Here is a 21,598-nt window from a genome sequence, read left to right as displayed (position 1 = left end):
ATGTTTGTAGCGTGAACATTGGCAACTTTCACATTACAAACTAACTTGGACAAATTTTATGACAACATAGATTGATGAAAATTACTGTTAAAATTTTAAATCTTGTTTAAAAGTTTGCACTTATTTGTGTAGGAACAACAACGCTTAATAATAGATTTGAATTATTAGCTTTTAAATTAAAACTCCAACATTCTACCGACTAAGTCACCTAACAACGCTTTTTATTTTTATGTGCCAAGTTTCTTGTTTAAAATTACTTTGCGAGTTTCTGGTGCAAATAAAACATAATTTTATCTTGTATTTTATTTGCATTTTAAAAAATTTAAAAAAAATAAACATAAAAGTTTGTTAAAGTTTTTTGTAGATTTTCAAGTATTTTTAAATTTTGCTAACTGAATGGGTTATTTTAATTTCCGTATAATTTTTTTAATAAAAATTGAAACAGCAAGTAACAAAGTTTATAGCTGATTAGTTTATAATAAAATTTAGTTTAAGAATTAAACGAAATAAAACATTAATATTTCGACGTAAGAAAAACTAGTTTTAGTTTTGTAAATATCCTTGATAATCGTAATGTCCATAACGTAATGTTTGCAAGGTATTGTACGGAAAACAAAATAAATAATTAGTAAAGCACATAATTATAGTTATTTTTCATAATTATAGTTATCATTAAATAGGTATAAATGAAAATATTTAATGTTTTCTGGATTCGAATTAAATATTTAGACATAATTGTATTAAATTTTTAATTTGGGTAATTTCATAGCGTTTGTAACGAGTAATGAGATGTCTCCTACATGGTCTAGGGGTTAGGATTTCTGGCTTTCACCCAGGCGGCCCGGGTTCGATTCCCGGTGTAGGAATTTTTATTCAATTTTGATAACACAAATATTATTATGTTAAAATCACAGCTACTTTAAATCTGTTAGTAAGAATGAATTATAATTAATTTTTTGGCGTTTATTCTTGTCAGCCAAGTATAATTACTGGGGTCGGAACTTTAATAAACATTGGTGGTTTAGTTGTAGAATCCACGCCTGTCACGCTCGGGTTCGATTTTCAGCCAATGCAGTTTTTAATTAGTTCATGAGATCAAATTGTCAATTGATTTTATGATGCGACCGCTGAGATGTTGGCTATATTATTAATTTTCATAATACATAGTTAAGAAAATTGAAAGAAACGATTATCCATTATATAATAAAAAAAATTAAAGCTTAATTTAAAAAAAAACAAGATTGAAGCTTTGCGATTTTAAACTGTATTCTGAATTAAACACTTTTTTATTAGGCAAAGACACAGAAAACATCTTAGTATTGAACACTTAAACAATATGTTAAATTACAATACAATTGTCCCATTGCTGCATATTGTTTTACGATTTTCTATATATATATTTATAAAAATTTATCTGATTAATAAGAGAAAGAGTGTAAATATTAATAATTTATTCAATTTGGATAATTTAAATACTATTGTATGTGGTAAATTAATAATTTTATATGTTGTGTGTGTTTTATCCAATTAGTTAGTCTTTTATCGCTTCGAAGCGAAAAAAAGTTGGATCCATTAACTGCATTCAAGCGGGTGGGAAAATGCGCCACTATCTACTGGGGTATTGGATTAACGTTTAAAGCGGTTAATAAAGCAACTTAATAGTCGATTTAGGTCTTAAATGGTTGTTTTTAATACGGCAGCGAGGTGTAGTGGCCAAAACACTTGCTTATACTAAGGTCTCGTTTTCGAACCCTGTAACAGCACTTAATCAGCAGCTCGATCATCGGGCAATTTTAACCAATAATACTTAACCTGCAAGAAACAGTTGTTTCTATATGTTTAGCTCGTGCAGTTGACCTTTCCAGATCCAACATAAACTTATCGAAGAAAAACTTATATACAAAAAAAATGTATCAAATTTAAAAAAAAGTATAATTGACTAAATAAAGATTTGGTTTGGAATATTTAAAATTTAAATATTTTACATTTTATTTTTTAAAGCTTTAAGCGTTAATGCAATACCCCAGCAGACAGAGCCAATTTTCCACCCGCTTCAAAGCAGTTATTGGTGCCCCTTTTTTTCGCTTCGACGCGATTAACGGCCAACTAATAGCCTGTGTGATTGGTACAGCATAATATTTACTGGGATGACAAATTTGCATTGAAATTAAAAATAATTTTACCTAAAATTTCTTTTAAATTACGTAATACAAAAAATGTTACACAATTTATCTAATTTTGGTAATTTAAATAATCATATGTAAAAAAATTTGCATAATTAAGTCTGTGTGGTGTATACGGAAAACTTAAAGGGGTGTTTAAGTGGTTGTTTTTAATACGGCAGCGAGGTGTAGTGGCCAAAACACTTGCTTATACTAAGGTCTCGATTTCGAACCCTGTAACAGCACTTAATCAGCAGCTCGATCATCGGGCAATTAGAACCAATAATACTTAACCTGCAAGAAACAGTTGTAATTGCCTCATAAAAGTAACTATCTCATTTACAAACCGAAGTCTGTCGATTTAACAGTTTGTAAATATAAGCGAGAGGGTTACTTAAAACAATAACAAAAATATAACAAATGTTTGTGTTTAATTATTTTTAAATAATTAAAATAGAAATAAAATATGAAGTGCATTTATATTTAATTGTTGCCAAAAAAACATTTACAATCAGTAACTATAATCCAAGTTGCAAAACACACAGTAATAGAAAACGTGCCCGGTTAGCTCAGTCGGTAGAGCGTTGGACTTTTAATCCAACGGTCAAGGGTTCAAATCCCTTATCGGGCGTTGTTGTTTTTAAAATATGTGTTAATTCTAGATTAAGTTTAAAAATGTTAGACGATGTTGTGTGTAATTTTACTTATATTGCCATAAAAACAATTTGCGCTTGTTTTATTAGAAGAAATTACCAATATACACCACACAGACTTAATTATGCAAATTTTTTTACATATGATTATTTAAATTACCAAAATTAGATAAATTGTGTAACATTTTTTGTATTACGTAATTTAAAAGAAATTTTAGGTAAAATTATTTTTAATTTCAATGCAAATTTGTCATCCCAGTAAATATTATGCTGTACCAATCACACAGGCCATTAGTTGGCCGTTAATCGCGTCGAAGCGAAAAAAAGGGGCACCAATAACTGCTTTGAAGCGGGTGGAAAATTGGCTCTGTCTGCTGGGGTATTGCATTAACGCTTAAAGCTTTAAAAAATAAAATGTAAAATATTTAAATTTTAAATATTCCAAACCAAATCTTTATTTAGTCAATTATACTTTTTTTTAAATTTGATACATTTTTTTTGTATATAAGTTTTTCTTCGATAAGTTTATGTTGGATCTGGAAAGGTCAACTGCACGAGCTAAACATATAGAAACAACTGTTTCTTGCAGGTTAAGTATTATTGGTTCTAATTGCCCGATGATCGAGCTGCTGATTAAGTGCTGTTACAGGGTTCGAAACCGAGACCTTAGTATAAGCAAGTGTTTTGGCCACTACACCTCGCTGCCGTATTAAAAACAACCACTTAAACACCCCTTTAAGACCTAAAGCGACTATTAAGTTGCTCTATTAACCGCATTAAACGTTAATCCAATACCCCAGTAGATAGTGGCGCATTTTCCCACCCGCTTGAATGCAGTTAATGGATCCAACTTTTTTTCGCTTCGAAGCGATAAAAGACTAACTAATTGGATAAAACACACACAACATATAAAATTATTAATTTACCACATACAATAGTATTTAAATTATCCAAATTGAATAAATTATTAATATTTACACTCTTTCTCTTATTAATCAGATAAATTTTTATAAATATATATATAGAAAATCGTAAAACAATATGCAGCAAAGGGACAATTGTATTGTAATTTAACATATTGTTTAAGTGATCAATACTAAGATGTTTTCTGTGTCTTTGCCTAATAAAAAAGTGTTTAATTCAGAATACAGTTTAAAATCGCAAAGCTCCAGTCTTGTTTTTTTTTAAATTAAGCTTTAATTTTTTTTATTATATAATGGATAATCGTTTCTTTCAATTTTCTTAACTATGTATTATGAAAATTAATAATATAGCCAACATCTCAGCGGTCGCATCATAAAATCAATTGACAATTTGATCTCATGAACTAATTAAAAACTGCATTGGCTGAAAATCGAACCCGAGCGTGACAGGCGTGGATTCTACAACTAAACCACCAATGTTTATTAAAGTTCCGACCCCAGTAATTATACTTGGCTGACAAGAATAAACGCCAAAAAATTAATTATAATTCATTCTTACTAACAGATTTAAAGTAGCTGTGATTTTAACATAATAATATTTGTGTTATCAAAATTGAATAAAAATTCCTACACCGGGAATCGAACCCGGGCCGCCTGGGTGAAAGCCAGAAATCCTAACCCCTAGACCATGTAGGAGACATCTCATTACTCGTTACAAACGCTATGAAATTACCCAAATTAAAAATTTAATACAATTATGTCTAAATATTTAATTCGAATCCAGAAAACATTAAATATTTTCATTTATACCTATTTAATGATAACTATAATTATGAAAAATAACTATAATTATGTGCTTTACTAATTATTTATTTTGTTTTCCGTACAATACCTTGCAAACATTACGTTATGGACATTACGATTATCAAGGATATTTACAAAACTAAAACTAGATTTTCTTACGTCGAAATATTAATGTTTTATTTCGTTTAATTCTTAAACTAAATTTTATTATAAACTAATCAGCTATAAACTTTGTTACTTGCTGTTTCAATTTTTATTAAAAAAATTATACGGAAATTAAAATAACCCATTCAGTTAGCAAAATTTAAAAATACTTGAAAATCTACAAAAAACTTTAACAAACTTTTATGTTTATTTTTTTTTAATTTTTTAAAATGCAAATAAAATACAAGATAAAATTATGTTTTATTTGCACCAGAAACTCGCAAAGTAATTTTAAACAAGAAACTTGGCACATAAAAATAAAAAGCGTTGTTAGGTGACTTAGTCGGTAGAATGTTGGAGTTTTAATTTAAAAGCTAATAATTCAAACCTATTATTAAGCGTTGTTGTTCCTACACAAATAAGTGCAAACTTTTAAACAAGATTTAAAATTTTAACAGTAATTTTCATCAATCTATGTTGTCATAAAATTTGTCCAAGTTAGTTTGTAATGTGAAAGTTGCCAATGTTCACGCTACAAACATAAATACACAAACTAACTGATACGTGGGTAATCAAATTATAAAAATTAACTAAATTGAAAAGTATCAAATATGTTAACTAATTTAAAGTTTAGATAAAATTTTTAAGTATGGTAGTTTAAAAAATCCTTTTAAACTCGCTACTCATAATATTTTTTAATCACTAACCAAACACATAACAACCGAATAATTTCCAAATTAATTTATGCATTGGAATTCGAATTATTCAACATGAATAAACAAAGTAATTTGATTAATATTCTGTTTTTGATTATAACTAATTGTTTAAACGTTAACTTACGCCTTTTAAATTTATGAAGTAAAACAATTAATCGGACAAAGTACCATCGTCACTTACTTCAGCGTATTGTTGATGTAGTAATTATTATAGTAATTCTAATTACAAATTATCTTTGCGTAATTGCCTCATAAAAGTAACTATCTCATTTACAAACCGAAGTCTGTCGATTTAACAGTTTGTAAATATAAGCGAGAGGGTTACTTAAAACAATAACAAAAATATAACAAATGTTTATGTTTAATTATTTTTAAATAATTAAAATAGAAATAAAATATGAAGTGCATTTATATTTAATTGTTGCCAAAAAAACGTTTACAATCAGTAACTATAATCCAAGTTGCAAAACACACAGTAATAGAAAACGTTCCCGGTTAGCTCAGTCGGTAGAGCGTTGGACTTTTAATCCAACGGTCAAGGGTTCAAATCCCTTATCGGGCGTTGTTGTTTTTAAAATATGTGTTAATTTTTGATTAAGTTTAAAAATGTTAGACGATGTTGTGTGTAATTTTACTTATATTGCCATAAAAACAATTTGCTCTTGTTTTATTAGAAGAAATTACCAATATACACCACGTAGACTTAATTATGCAAATTTTTTTACATATAATTATTTAAATTACCAAAATTAGATAAATTGTGTAACATTTTTTGTATTACGTAATTTAAAATAACTTTTAGGTAAAATTATTTTAAATTTTATTGCAAAATCGTCATCCCAGTAAATATTATGCTGTACCAATCACACAGGCCATTAGTTGGCCGTTAATCGCGTCGAAGCGAAAAAAAGGGGCACCAATAACTGCTTTGAAGCGGGTGGAAAATTGGCTCTGTCTGCTGGGGTATTGCATTAACGCTTAAAGCTTTAAAAAATAAAATGTAAAATATTTAAATTTTAAATATTCCAAACCAAATCTTTATTTAGTCAATTATACTTTTTTTTAAATTTGATACATTTTTTTTGTATATAAGTTTTTCTTCGATAAGTTTATGTTGGATCTGGAAAGGTCAACTGCACGAGCTAAACATATAGAAACAACTGTTTCTTGCAGGTTAAGTATTATTGGTTCTAATTGCCCGATGATCGAGCTGCTGATTAAGTGCTGTTACAGGGTTCGAAACCGAGACCTTAGTATAAGCAAGTGTTTTGGCCACTACACCTCGCTGCCGTATTAAAAACAACCACTTAAACACCCCTTTAAGACCTAAAGCGACTATTAAGTTGCTCTATTAACCGCATTAAACGTTAATCCAATACCCCAGTAGATAGTGGCGCATTTTCCCACCCGCTTGAATGCAGTTAATGGATCCAACTTTTTTTCGCTTCGAAGCGATAAAAGACTAACTAATTGGATAAAACACACACAACATATAAAATTATTAATTTACCACATACAATAGTATTTAAATTATCCAAATTGAATAAATTATTAATATTTACACTCTTTCTCTTATTAATCAGATAAATTTTTATAAATATATATATAGAAAATCGTAAAACAATATGCAGCAAAGGGACAATTGTATTGTAATTTAACATATTGTTTAAGTGATCAATACTAAGATGTTTTCTGTGTCTTTGCCTAATAAAAAAGTGTTTAATTCAGAATACAGTTTAAAATCGCAAAGCTCCAGTCTTGTTTTTTTTTAAATTAAGCTTTAATTTTTTTTATTATATAATGGATAATCGTTTCTTTCAATTTTCTTAACTATGTATTATGAAAATTAATAATATAGCCAACATCTCAGCGGTCGCATCATAAAATCAATTGACAATTTGATCTCATGAACTAATTAAAAACTGCATTGGCTGAAAATCGAACCCGAGCGTGACAGGCGTGGATTCTACAACTAAACCACCAATGTTTATTAAAGTTCCGACCCCAGTAATTATACTTGGCTGACAAGAATAAACGCCAAAAAATTAATTATAATTCATTCTTACTAACAGATTTAAAGTAGCTGTGATTTTAACATAATAATATTTGTGTTATCAAAATTGAATAAAAATTCCTACACCGGGAATCGAACCCGGGCCGCCTGGGTGAAAGCCAGAAATCCTAACCCCTAGACCATGTAGGAGACATCTCATTACTCGTTACAAACGCTATGAAATTACCCAAATTAAAAATTTAATACAATTATGTCTAAATATTTAATTCGAATCCAGAAAACATTAAATATTTTCATTTATACCTATTTAATGATAACTATAATTATGAAAAATAACTATAATTATGTGCTTTACTAATTATTTATTTTGTTTTCCGTACAATACCTTGCAAACATTACGTTATGGACATTACGATTATCAAGGATATTTACAAAACTAAAACTAGATTTTCTTACGTCGAAATATTAATGTTTTATTTCGTTTAATTCTTAAACTAAATTTTATTATAAACTAATCAGCTATAAACTTTGTTACTTGCTGTTTCAATTTTTATTAAAAAAATTATACGGAAATTAAAATAACCCATTCAGTTAGCAAAATTTAAAAATACTTGAAAATCTACAAAAAACTTTAACAAACTTTTATGTTTATTTTTTTTTAATTTTTTAAAATGCAAATAAAATACAAGATAAAATTATGTTTTATTTGCACCAGAAACTCGCAAAGTAATTTTAAACAAGAAACTTGGCACATAAAAATAAAAAGCGTTGTTAGGTGACTTAGTCGGTAGAATGTTGGAGTTTTAATTTAAAAGCTAATAATTCAAACCTATTATTAAGCGTTGTTGTTCCTACACAAATAAGTGCAAACTTTTAAACAAGATTTAAAATTTTAACAGTAATTTTCATCAATCTATGTTGTCATAAAATTTGTCCAAGTTAGTTTGTAATGTGAAAGTTGCCAATGTTCACGCTACAAACATAAATACACAAACTAACTGATACGTGGGTAATCAAATTATAAAAATTAACTAAATTGAAAAGTATCAAATATGTTAACTAATTTAAAGTTTAGATAAAATTTTTAAGTATGGTAGTTTAAAAAATCCTTTTAAACTCGCTACTCATAATATTTTTTAATCACTAACCAAACACATAACAACCGAATAATTTCCAAATTAATTTATGCATTGGAATTCGAATTATTCAACATGAATAAACAAAGTAATTTGATTAATATTCTGTTTTTGATTATAACTAATTGTTTAAACGTTAACTTACGCCTTTTAAATTTATGAAGTAAAACAATTAATCGGACAAAGTACCATCGTCACTTACTTCAGCGTATTGTTGATGTAGTAATTATTATAGTAATTCTAATTACAAATTATCTTTGCGTAATTGCCTCATAAAAGTAACTATCTCATTTACAAACCGAAGTCTGTCGATTTAACAGTTTGTAAATATAAGCGAGAGGGTTACTTAAAACAATAACAAAAATATAACAAATGTTTGTGTTTAATTATTTTTAAATAATTAAAATAGAAATAAAATATGAAGTGCATTTATATTTAATTGTTGCCAAAAAAACGTTTACAATCAGTAACTATAATCCAAGTTGCAAAACACACAGTAATAGAAAACGTTCCCGGTTAGCTCAGTCGGTAGAGCGTTGGACTTTTAATCCAACGGTCAAGGGTTCAAATCCCTTATCGGGCGTTGTTGTTTTTAAAATATGTGTTAATTTTTGATTAAGTTTAAAAATGTTAGACGATGTTGTGTGTAATTTTACTTATATTGCCATAAAAACAATTTGCTCTTGTTTTATTAGAAGAAATTACCAATATACACCACGTAGACTTAATTATGCAAATTTTTTTACATATAATTATTTAAATTACCAAAATTAGATAAATTGTGTAACATTTTTTGTATTACGTAATTTAAAATAACTTTTAGGTAAAATTATTTTAAATTTTATTGCAAAATCGTCATCCCAGTAAATATTATGCTGTACCAATCACACAGGCCATTAGTTGGCCGTTAATCGCGTCGAAGCGAAAAAAAGGGGCACCAATAACTGCTTTAAAGCGGGTGGAAAATGGGCTCTGTCTGCTGGGGTATTGCATTAACGCTTAAAGCTTTACAAAATAAAATGTAAAATATTTACATTTTAAATATTCCAAACCAAATCTTTATTTAGTCAAATATACTTTTTTTTAAATTTGATACCTTTTTTTTGTATATAAGTTTTTCTTCGATAAGTTTATGTTGGATCTGGAAAGGTCAACTGCACGAGCTAAACATATAGAAACAACTGTTTCTTGCAGGTTAAGTATTATTGTTTCTAATTGCCCGATGATCGAGCTGCTGATTAAGTGCTGTTACAGGGTTCGAAACCGAGACCTTAGTAGTGTAAGCAAGTATTTTGGCCACTACACCACGCTGCCGGTTTAAAAACAACCACTTAAACACCCCTTTAAGACCTAAAGCGACTATTAAGTTGCTCTATTAACCGCTTTAAGCGTTAATCCAATACCCCAGCAGATAGTAGCGCATTTTCTCACCCGCTTGAATGCAGTTAATGGATCCAACTTTTTTTCGCTTCGAAGCGATAAAAGACTAATTAATTGGATAGAACACACACAACATATAAAATTATTAAATTACCACATACAATAGTATTTAAATTATCCAAATTGAATAAATTATAAATATTTACATTCTTTCTCTTATTAATCAGATAAATTTTTATAAATATATATATAGAAAATCTTAAAACAATATGCAGAAAAGGAACAATTGTATTGTAATTTAACATATTGTTTAAGTGATCAATACTAAGATGTTTTCTGTGTCTTTGCCTAATAAAAAAGTGTTTAATTCAGAATACAGTTTAAAATCGCAAAGCTCCAGTCTTGTTTTTTTTAAAATTAAGCTTTAATTTTTTTTATTATATAATGGATAATCGTTTCTTTCAATTTTATTAACTATGTATTACGAAAATTAATAATATAGCCAACATCTCAGCGGTCGCATCATAAAATCAATTGACAATTTGATCTCATGAACTAATTAAAAACTGCATTGGCTGAAAATCGAACCCGAGCGTGACAGGCGTGGATTCTACAACTAAACCACCAATGTTTATTAAAGTTCCGACCCCAGTAATTATACTTGGCTGACAAGAATAAACGCCAAAAAATTAATTATAATTCATTCTTACTAACAGATTTAAAGTAGCTGTGATTTTAACATAATAATATTTGTGTTATCAAAATTGAATAAAAATTCCTACACCGGGAATCGAACCCGGGCCGCCTGGGTGAAAGCCAGGAATCCTAACCCCTAGAACATGTAGGAGACATCTCATTACTCGTTACAAACGCTATGAAATTACCCAAATTAAAAATTTAATACAATTATGTCTAAATATTTAATTCGAATCCAGAAAACATTAAATATTTTCATTTATACCTATTTAATGATAACTATAATTATAAAAAATAACTATAATTATGTGCTTTACTAATTATTTATTTTGTTTTCCGTACAATACCTTGCAAACATTACGTTATGGACATTACGATTATCAAGGATATTTACAAAACTAAAACTAGTTTTTCTTACGTCGAAATATTAATGTTTTATTTCGTTTAATTCTTAAACTAAATTTTATTATAATCTAATCAGCTATAAACTTTGTTACTTGCTGTTTCAATTTTTCTTAAAAAAATTATACGGAAATCAAAATAACCCATTCAGTTAGCAAAATTTAAAAATACTTGAAAATCTACAAAAAACTTTAACAAACTTTTATGTTTATTTTTTTTAAATTTTTTAAAATGCAAATAAAATACAAGATAAAATTATGTTTTATTTGCACCAGAAACTCGCAAAGTAATTTTAAACAAGAAACTTGGCACATCAAAATAAAAAGCGTTGTTAGGTGACTTAGTCGGTAGAATGTTGGAGTTTTAATTTAAAAGCTAATAATTAAAATCTATTATTAAGCGTTGTTGTTCCTACACAAATAAGTGCAAACTTTTAAACAAGATTTAAAATTTTAACAGTAATTTTCATCAATCTATGTTGTCATAAAATTTGTCCAAGTTAGTTTGTAATGTGAAAGTTGCCAATGTTCACGCTACAAACATAAATACACAAACTAACTGATACGTGGGTAATCAAATTATAAAAATTAACTAAATTGAAAAGTATCAAATATGTTAAATAATTTAAAGTTTAGATAAAATTTTTAAGTATGGTAGTTTAAAAAATCCTTTGAAACTCGCTACTCATAATATTTTTTAATCACTAACCAAACACATAACAACCGAATAATTCCCAAATTAATTTATGCATTGGAATTCCAATTATTCAACATGAATAAACAAAGTAATTTGATTAATATTCTGTTTTTGATTATAACTAATTGTTTAAACGTTAACTTACGCCTTTTAAATTTATGAAGTAAAACAATTAATCGGACAAAGTACCATCGTCACTTACTTCAGCGTATTGTTGATGTAGTAATTATTATAGTAATTCTAATTACAAATTATCTTTGCGTAATTGCCTCATAAAAGTAACTATCTCATTTACAAACCGAAGTCTGTCGATTTAACAGTTTGTAAATATAAGCGAGAGGGTTACTTAAAACAATAACAAAAATATAACAAATGTTTGTGTTTAATTATTTTTAAATAATTAAAATAGAAATAAAATATGAAGTGCATTTATATTTAATTGTTGCCAAAAAAACGTTTACAATCAGTAACTATAATTCAAGTTGCAAAACACACAGTAATAGAAAACGTGCCCGGTTAGCTCAGTCGGTAGAGCGTTGGACTTTTAATCCAACGGTCAAGGGTTCAAATCCCTTATCGGGCGTTGTTGTTTTTAAAATATGTGTTAATTCTTGATTAAGTTTAAAAATGTTAGACGATGTTGTGTGTAAATTTACTCATATTGCCATAAAAACAATTTGCTCTTGTTTTATTAGAAGAAATTACCAATATACACCACACAGACTTAATTATGCAAATTTTTTTACATATGATTATTTAAATTACCAAAATTAGATAAATTGTGTAACATTTTTTGTATTACGTAATTTAAAAGAAATTTTAGGTAAAATTATTTTTAATTTCAATGCAAATTTGTCATCCCAGTAAATATTATGCTGTACCAATCAAACAGGCTATTAGTTGGCCGTTAATCGCGTCGAAGCGAAAAAAAGGGGCACCAATAACTGCTTTGAAGCGGGTGGAAAATTGGCTCTGTCTGCTGGGGTATTGCATTAACGCTTAAAGCTTTAAAAAATAAAATGTAAAATATTTAAATTTTAAATATTCCAAACCAAATCTTTATTTAGTCAATTATACTTTTTTTTAAATTTGATACATTTTTTTTGTATATAAGTTTTTCTTCGATAAGTTTATGTTGGATCTGGAAAGGTCAACTGCACGAGCTAAACATATAGAAACAACTGTTTCTTGCAGGTTAAGTATTATTGGTTCTAATTGCCCGATGATCGAGCTGCTGATTAAGTGCTGTTACAGGGTTCGAAACCGAGACCTTAGTATAAGCAAGTGTTTTGGCCACTACACCTCGCTGCCGTATTAAAAACAACCACTTAAACACCCCTTTTAGACCTAAAGCGACTATTAAGTTGCTCTATTAACCGCTTTAAGCGTTAATCCAATACCCCAGCAGATAGTGGCGCATTTTCCCACCCGCTTGAATGCAGTTAATGGAACCAACTTTTTTTCGCTTCGAAGCGATAAAAGACTAACTAATTGGATAAAACACACACAACATATAAAATTATTAATTTACCACATACAATAGTATTTAAATTATCCAAATTGAATAAATTATTAATATTTACACTCTTTCTCTTATTAATCAGATAAATTTTTATAAATATATATATAGAAAATCGTAAAACAATATGCAGCAAAGAGACAATTGTATTGTAATTTAACATATTGTTTAAGTGATCAATACTAAGATGTTTTCTGTGTCTTTGCCTAATAAAAAAGTGTTTAATTCAGAATACAGTTTAAAATCGCAAAACTCCAGTCTTGTTTTTTTTTAAAATTAAGCTTTAATTTTTTTTATTATATAATGGATAATCGTTTCTTTCAATTTTCTTAACTATGTATTATGAAAATTAATAATATAGCCAACATCTCAGCGGTCGCATCATAAAATCAATTGACAATTTGATCTCATGAACTAATTAAAAACTGCATTGGCTGAAAATCGAACCCGAGCGTGACAGGCGTGGATTCTACAACTAAACCACCAATGTTTATTAAAGTTCCGACCCCAGTAATTATACTTGGCTGACAAGAATAAACGCCAAAAAATTAATTATAATTCATTCTTACTAACAGATTTAAAGTAGCTGTGATTTTAACATAATAATATTTGTGTTATCAAAATTGAATAAAAATTCCTACACCGGAAATCGAACCCGGGCCGCCTGGGTGAAAGCCAGAAATCCTAACCCCTAGACCATGTAGGAGACATCTCATTACTCGTTACAAACGCTATGAAATTACCCAAATTAAAAATTTAATACAATTATGTCTAAATATTTAATTCGAATCCAGAAAACATTAAATATTTTCATTTATACCTATTTAATGATAACTATAATTATGAAAAATAACTATAATTATGTGCTTTACTAATTATTTATTTTGTTTTCCGTACAATACCTTGCAAACATTACGTTATGGACATTACGATTATCAAGGATATTTACAAAACTAAAACTAGTTTTTCTTACGTCGAAATATTAATGTTTTATTTCGTTTAATTCTTAAACTAAATTTTATTATAAACTAATCAGCTATAAACTTTGTTACTTGCTGTTTCAATTTTTATTAAAAAAATTATACGGAAATTAAAATAACCCATTCAGTTAGCAAAATTTAAAAATACTTGAAAATCTACAAAAAACTTTAACAAACTTTTATGTTTATTTTTTTTTAATTTTTTAAAATGCAAATAAAATACAAGATAAAATTATGTTTTATTTGCACCAGAAACTCGCAAAGTAATTTTAAACAAGAAACTTGGCACATAAAAATAAAAAGCGTTGTTAGGTGACTTAGTCGGTAGAATGTTGGAGTTTTAATTTAAAAGCTAATAATTCAAATCTATTATTAAGCGTTGTTGTTCCTACACAAATAAGTGCAAACTTTTAAACAAGATTTAAAATTTTAACAGTAATTTTCATCAATCTATGTTGTCATAAAATTTGTCCAAGTTAGTTTGTAATGTGAAAGTTGCCAATGTTCACGCTACAAACATAAATACACAAACTAACTGATACGTGGGTAATCAAATTATAAAAATTAACTAAATTGAAAAGTATCAAATATGTTAACTAATTTAAAGTTTAGATAAAATTTTTAAGTATGGTAGTTTAAAAAATCCTTTTAAACTCGCTACTCATAATATTTTTTAATCACTAACCAAACACATAACAACCGAATAATTTCCAAATTAATTTATGCATTGGAATTCGAATTATTCAACATGAATAAACAAAGTAATTTGATTAATATTCTGTTTTTGATTATAACTAATTGTTTAAACGTTAACTTACGCCTTTTAAATTTATGAAGTAAAACAATTAATCGGACAAAGTACCATCGTCACTTACTTCAGCGTATTGTTGATGTAGTAATTATTATAGTAATTCTAATTACAAATTATCTTTGCGTAATTGCCTCATAAAAGTAACTATCTCATTTACAAACCGAAGTCTGTCGATTTAACAGTTTGTAAATATAAGCGAGAGGGTTACTTAAAACAATAACAAAAATATAACAAATGTTTGTGTTTAATTATTTTTAAGTAATTAAAATAGAAATAAAATATGAAGTGCATTTATATTTAATTGTTGCCAAAAAAACGTTTACAATCAGTAACTATAATCCAAGTTGCAAAACACACAGTAATAGAAAACGTGCCCGGTTAGCTCAGTCGGTAGAGCGTTGGACTTTTAATCCAACGGTCAAGGGTTCAAATCCCTTATCGGGCGTTGTTGTTTTTAAAATATGTGTTAATTTTTGATTAAGTTTAAAAATGTTAGACGATGTTGTGTGTAATTTTACTTATATTGCCATAAAAACAATTTGCTCTTGTTTTATTAGAAGAAATTACCAATATACACCACGTAGACTTAATTATGCAAATTTTTTTACATATAATTATTTAAATTACCAAAATTAGATAAATTGTGTAACATTTTTTGTATTACGTAATTTAAAATAACTTTTAGGTAAAATTATTTTAAATTTTATTGCAAAATCGTCATCCCAGTAAATATTATGCTGTACCAATCACACAGGCCATTAGTTGGCCGTTAATCGCGTCGAAGCGAAAAAAAGGGGCACCAATAACTGCTTTAAAGCGGGTGGAAAATGGGCTCTGTCTGCTGGGGTATTGCATTAACGCTTAAAGCTTTACAAAATAAAATGTAAAATATTTACATTTTAAATATTCCAAACCAAATCTTTATTTAGTCAAATATACTTTTTTTTAAATTTGATACCTTTTTTTTGTATATAAGTTTTTCTTCGATAAGTTTATGTTGGATCTGGAAAGGTCAACTGCACGAGCTAAACATATAGAAACAACTGTTTCTTGCAGGTTAAGTATTATTGTTTCTAATTGCCCGATGATCGAGCTGCTGATTAAGTGCTGTTACAGGGTTCGAAACCGAGACCTTAGTAGTGTAAGCAAGTATTTTGGCCACTACACCACGCTGCCGGTTTAAAAACAACCACTTAAACACCCCTTTAAGACCTAAAGCGACTATTAAGTTGCTCTATTAACCGCTTTAAGCGTTAATCCAATACCCCAGCAGATAGTAGCGCATTTTCTCACCCGCTTGAATGCAGTTAATGGATCCAACTTTTTTTCGCTTCGAAGCGATAAAAGACTAATTAATTGGATAGAACACACACAACATATAAAATTATTAAATTACCACATACAATAGTATTTAAATTATCCAAATTGAATAAATTATAAATATTTACATTCTTTCTCTTATTAATCAGATAAATTTTTATAAATATATATATAGAAAATCTTAAAACAATATGCAGAAAAGGAACAATTGTATTGTAATTTAACATATTGTTTAAGTGATCAATACTAAGATGTTTTCTGTGTCTTTGCCTAATAAAAAAGTGTTTAATTCAGAATACAGTTTAAAATCGCAAAGCTCCAGTCTTGTTTTTTTTAAAATTAAGCTTTAATTTTTTTTATTATATAATGGATAATCGTTTCTTTCAATTTTATTAACTATGTATTACGAAAATTAATAATATAGCCAACATCTCAGCGGTCGCATCATAAAATCAATTGACAATTTGATCTCATGAACTAATTAAAAACTGCATTGGCTGAAAATCGAACCCGAGCGTGACAGGCGTGGATTCTACAACTAAACCACCAATGTTTATTAAAGTTCCGACCCCAGTAATTATACTTGGCTGACAAGAATAAACGCCAAAAAATTAATTATAATTCATTCTTACTAACAGATTTAAAGTAGCTGTGATTTTAACATAATAATATTTGTGTTATCAAAATTGAATAAAAATTCCTACACCGGGAATCGAACCCGGGCCGCCTGGGTGAAAGCCAGGAATCCTAACCCCTAGAACATGTAGGAGACATCTCATTACTCGTTACAAACGCTATGAAATTACCCAAATTAAAAATTTAATACAATTATGTCTAAATATTTAATTCGAATCCAGAAAACATTAAATATTTTCATTTATACCTATTTAATGATAACTATAATTATGAAAAATAACTATAATTATGTGCTTTACTAATTATTTATTTTGTTTTCCGTACAATACCTTGCAAACATTACGTTATGGACATTACGATTATCAAGGATATTTACAAAACTAAAACTAGTTTTTCTTACGTCGAAATATTAATGTTTTATTTCGTTTAATTCTTAAACTAAATTTTATTATAATCTAATCAGCTATAAACTTTGTTACTTGCTGTTTCAATTTTTCTTAAAAAAATTATACGGAAATCAAAATAACCCATTCAGTTAGCAAAATTTAAAAATACTTGAAAATCTACAAAAAACTTTAACAAACTTTTATGTTTATTTTTTTTAAATTTTTTAAAATGCAAATAAAATACAAGATAAAATTATGTTTTATTTGCACCAGAAACTCGCAAAGTAATTTTAAACAAGAAACTTGGCACATCAAAATAAAAAGCGTTGTTAGGTGACTTAGTCGGTAGAATGTTGGAGTTTTAATTTAAAAGCTAATAATTAAAATCTATTATTAAGCGTTGTTGTTCCTACACAAATAAGTGCAAACTTTTAAACAAGATTTAAAATTTTAACAGTAATTTTCATCAATCTATGTTGTCATAAAATTTGTCCAAGTTAGTTTGTAATGTGAAAGTTGCCAATGTTCACGCTACAAACATAAATACACAAACTAACTGATACGTGGGTAATCAAATTATAAAAATTAACTAAATTGAAAAGTATCAAATATGTTAACTAATTTAAAGTTTAGATAAAATTTTTAAGTATGGTAGTTTAAAAAATCCTTTGAAACTCGCTACTCATAATATTTTTTAATCACTAACCAAACACATAACAACCGAATAATTCCCAAATTAATTTATGCATTGGAATTCCAATTATTCAACATGAATAAACAAAGTAATTTGATTAATATTCTGTTTTTGATTATAACTAATTGTTTAAACGTTAACTTACGCCTTTTAAATTTATGAAGTAAAACAATTAATCGGACAAAGTACCATCGTCACTTACTTCAGCGTATTGTTGATGTAGTAATTATTATAGTAATTCTAATTACAAATTATCTTTGCGTAATTGCCTCATAAAAGTAACTATCTCATTTACAAACCGAAGTCTGTCGATTTAACAGTTTGTAAATATAAGCGAGAGGGTTACTTAAAACAATAACAAAAATATAACAAATGTTTGTGTTTAATTATTTTTAAATAATTAAAATAGAAATAAAATATGAAGTGCATTTATATTTAATTGTTGCCAAAAAAACGTTTACAATCAGTAACTATAATTCAAGTTGCAAAACACACAGTAATAGAAAACGTGCCCGGTTAGCTCAGTCGGTAGAGCGTTGGACTTTTAATCCAACGGTCAAGGGTTCAAATCCCTTATCGGGCGTTGTTGTTTTTAAAATATGTGTTAATTCTTGATTAAGTTTAAAAATGTTAGACGATGTTGTGTGTAAATTTACTTATATTGCCATAAAAACAATTTGCTCTTGTTTTATTAGAAGAAATTACCAATATACACCACACAGACTTAATTATGCAAATTTTTTTACATATGATTATTTAAATTACCAAAATTAGATAAATTGTGTAACATTTTTTGTATTACGTAATTTAAAAGAAATTTTAGGTAAAATTATTTTTAATTTCAATGCAAATTTGTCATCCCAGTAAATATTATGCTGTACCAATCACACAGGCTATTAGTTGGCCGTTAATCGCGTCGAAGCGAAAAAAAGGGGCACCAATAACTGCTTTGAAGCGGGTGGAAAATTGGCTCTGTCTGCTGGGGTATTGCATTAACGCTTAAAGCTTTAAAAAATAAAATGTAAAATATTTAAATTTTAAATATTCCAAACCAAATCTTTATTTAGTCAATTATACTTTTTTTTAAATTTGATACATTTTTTTTGTATATAAGTTTTTCTTCGATAAGTTTATGTTGGATCTGGAAAGGTCAACTGCACGAGCTAAACATATAGAAACAACTGTTTCTTGCAGGTTAAGTATTATTGGTTCTAATTGCCCGATGATCGAGCTGCTGATTAAGTGCTGTTACAGGGTTCGAAACCGAGACCTTAGTATAAGCAAGTGTTTTGGCCACTACACCTCGCTGCCGTATTAAAAACAACCACTTAAACACCCCTTTTAGACCTAAAGCGACTATTAAGTTGCTCTATTAACCGCTTTAAGCGTTAATCCAATACCCCAGCAGATAGTGGCGCATTTTCCCACCCGCTTGAATGCAGTTAATGGAACCAACTTTTTTTCGCTTCGAAGCGATAAAAGACTAACTAATTGGATAAAACACACACAACATATAAAATTATTAATTTGCCACATACAATAGTATTTAAATTATCCAAATTGAATAAATTATTAATATTTACACTCTTTCTCTTATTAATCAGATAAATTTTTATAAATATATATATAGAAAATCGTAAAACAATATGCAGCAAAAAGACAATTGTATTGTAATTTAACATATTGTTTAAGTGATCAATACTAAGATGTTTTCTGTGTCTTTGCCTAATAAAAAAGTGTTTAATTCAGAATACAGTTTAAAATCGCAAAACTCCAGTCTTGTTTTTTTTTAAAATTAAGCTTTAATTTTTTTTATTATATAATGGATAATCGTTTCTTTCAATTTTCTTAACTATGTATTATGAAAATTAATAATATAGCCAACATCTCAGCGGTCGCATCATAAAATCAATTGACAATTTGATCTCATGAACTAATTAAAAACTGCATTGGCTGAAAATCGAACCCGAGCGTGACAGGCGTGGATTCTACAACTAAACCACCAATGTTTATTAAAGTTCCGACCCCAGTAATTATACTTGGCTGACAAGAATAAACGCCAAAAAATTAATTATAATTCATTCTTACTAACAGATTTAAAGTAGCTGTGATTTTAACATAATAATATTTGTGTTATCAAAATTGAATAAAAATTCCTACACCGGAAATCGAACCCGGGCCGCCTGGGTGAAAGCCAGAAATCCTAACCCCTAGACCATGTAGGAGACATCTCATTACTCGTTACAAACGCTATGAAATTACCCAAATTAAAAATTTAATACAATTATGTCTAAATATTTAATTCGAATCCAGAAAACATTAAATATTTTCATTTATACCTATTTAATGATAACTATAATTATGAAAAATAACTATAATTATGTGCTTTACTAATTATTTATTTTGTTTTCCGTACAATACCTTGCAAACATTACGTTATGGACATTACGATTATCAAGGATATTTACAAAACTAAAACTAGTTTTTCTTACGTCGAAATATTAATGTTTTATTTCGTTTAATTCTTAAACTAAATTTTATTATAAACTAATCAGCTATAAACTTTGTTACTTGCTGTTTCAATTTTTATTAAAAAAATTATACGGAAATTAAAATAACCCATTCAGTTAGCAAAATTTAAAAATACTTGAAAATCTACAAAAAACTTTAACAAACTTTTATGTTTATTTTTTTTTAATTTTTTAAAATGCAAATAAAATACAAGATAAAATTATGTTTTATTTGCACCAGAAACTCGCAAAGTAATTTTAAACAAGAAACTTGGCACATAAAAATAAAAAGCGTTGTTAGGTGACTTAGTCGGTAGAATGTTGGAGTTTTAATTTAAAAGCTAATAATTCAAATCTATTATTAAGCGTTGTTGTTCCTACACAAATAAGTGCAAACTTTTAAACAAGATTTAAAATTTTAACAGTAATTTTCATCAATCTATGTTGTCATAAAATTTGTCCAAGTTAGTTTGTAATGTGAAAGTTGCCAATGTTCACGCTACAAACATAAATACACAAACTAACTGATACGTGGGTAATCAAATTATAAAAATTAACTAAATTGAAAAGTATCAAATATGTTAACTAATTTAAAGTTTAGATAAAATTTTTAAGTATGGTAGTTTAAAAAATCCTTTTAAACTCGCTACTCATAATATTTTTTAATCACTAACCAAACACATAACAACCGAATAATTTCCAAATTAATTTATGCATTGGAATTCGAATTATTCAACATGAATAAACAAAGTAATTTGATTAATATTCTGTTTTTGATTATAACTAATTGTTTAAACGTTAACTTACGCCTTTTAAATTTATGAAGTAAAACAATTAATCGGACAAAGTACCATCGTCACTTACTTCAGCGTATTGTTGATGTAGTAATTATTATAGTAATTCTAATTACAAATTATCTTTGCGTAATTGCCTCATAAAAGTAACTATCTCATTTACAAACCGAAGTCTGTCGATTTAACAGTTTGTAAATATAAGCGAGAGGGTTACTTAAAACA

General features: G+C 27.8%; 7 non-coding genes across 7 annotated transcripts; 5 read left to right on the top strand and 2 right to left on the bottom strand.

Annotated features, from left to right (window-relative positions):
- Positions 1-794: 794 nt before the first annotated feature.
- On the top strand, positions 795-866 carry Trnae-uuc (transfer RNA glutamic acid (anticodon UUC)). Its single transcript has one exon. It is a non-coding gene; the product is annotated as a tRNA-Glu (tRNA).
- Positions 867-2,720: 1,854 nt separating this feature from the next.
- On the top strand, positions 2,721-2,793 carry Trnak-uuu (transfer RNA lysine (anticodon UUU)). The gene has a single exon. It is a non-coding gene; the product is annotated as a tRNA-Lys (tRNA).
- A 1,569-nt stretch (positions 2,794-4,362) lies between these two features.
- On the bottom strand, positions 4,363-4,434 carry Trnae-uuc (transfer RNA glutamic acid (anticodon UUC)). Its single transcript has one exon. It is a non-coding gene; the product is annotated as a tRNA-Glu (tRNA).
- A 3,099-nt stretch (positions 4,435-7,533) lies between these two features.
- Positions 7,534-7,605, bottom strand: Trnae-uuc (transfer RNA glutamic acid (anticodon UUC)). Its single transcript has one exon. It is a non-coding gene; the product is annotated as a tRNA-Glu (tRNA).
- A 4,631-nt stretch (positions 7,606-12,236) lies between these two features.
- Trnak-uuu (transfer RNA lysine (anticodon UUU)) lies at positions 12,237-12,309 on the top strand. The gene has a single exon. It is a non-coding gene; the product is annotated as a tRNA-Lys (tRNA).
- Positions 12,310-15,408: 3,099 nt separating this feature from the next.
- On the top strand, positions 15,409-15,481 carry Trnak-uuu (transfer RNA lysine (anticodon UUU)). The gene has a single exon. It is a non-coding gene; the product is annotated as a tRNA-Lys (tRNA).
- A 3,101-nt stretch (positions 15,482-18,582) lies between these two features.
- On the top strand, positions 18,583-18,655 carry Trnak-uuu (transfer RNA lysine (anticodon UUU)). Its single transcript has one exon. It is a non-coding gene; the product is annotated as a tRNA-Lys (tRNA).
- The last annotated feature ends 2,943 nt before the right edge of the window (positions 18,656-21,598 follow it).

This window comes from Corella eumyota, chromosome 7 (genome assembly GCF_963082875.1).
Source record: "Corella eumyota chromosome 7, kaCorEumy4.1, whole genome shotgun sequence".
Lineage (NCBI taxonomy): Eukaryota > Metazoa > Chordata > Ascidiacea > Phlebobranchia > Corellidae > Corella > Corella eumyota.
Note: the sequence above shows the minus strand (reverse complement) of the source record. Positions and strands in the feature narration are given on the sequence as shown.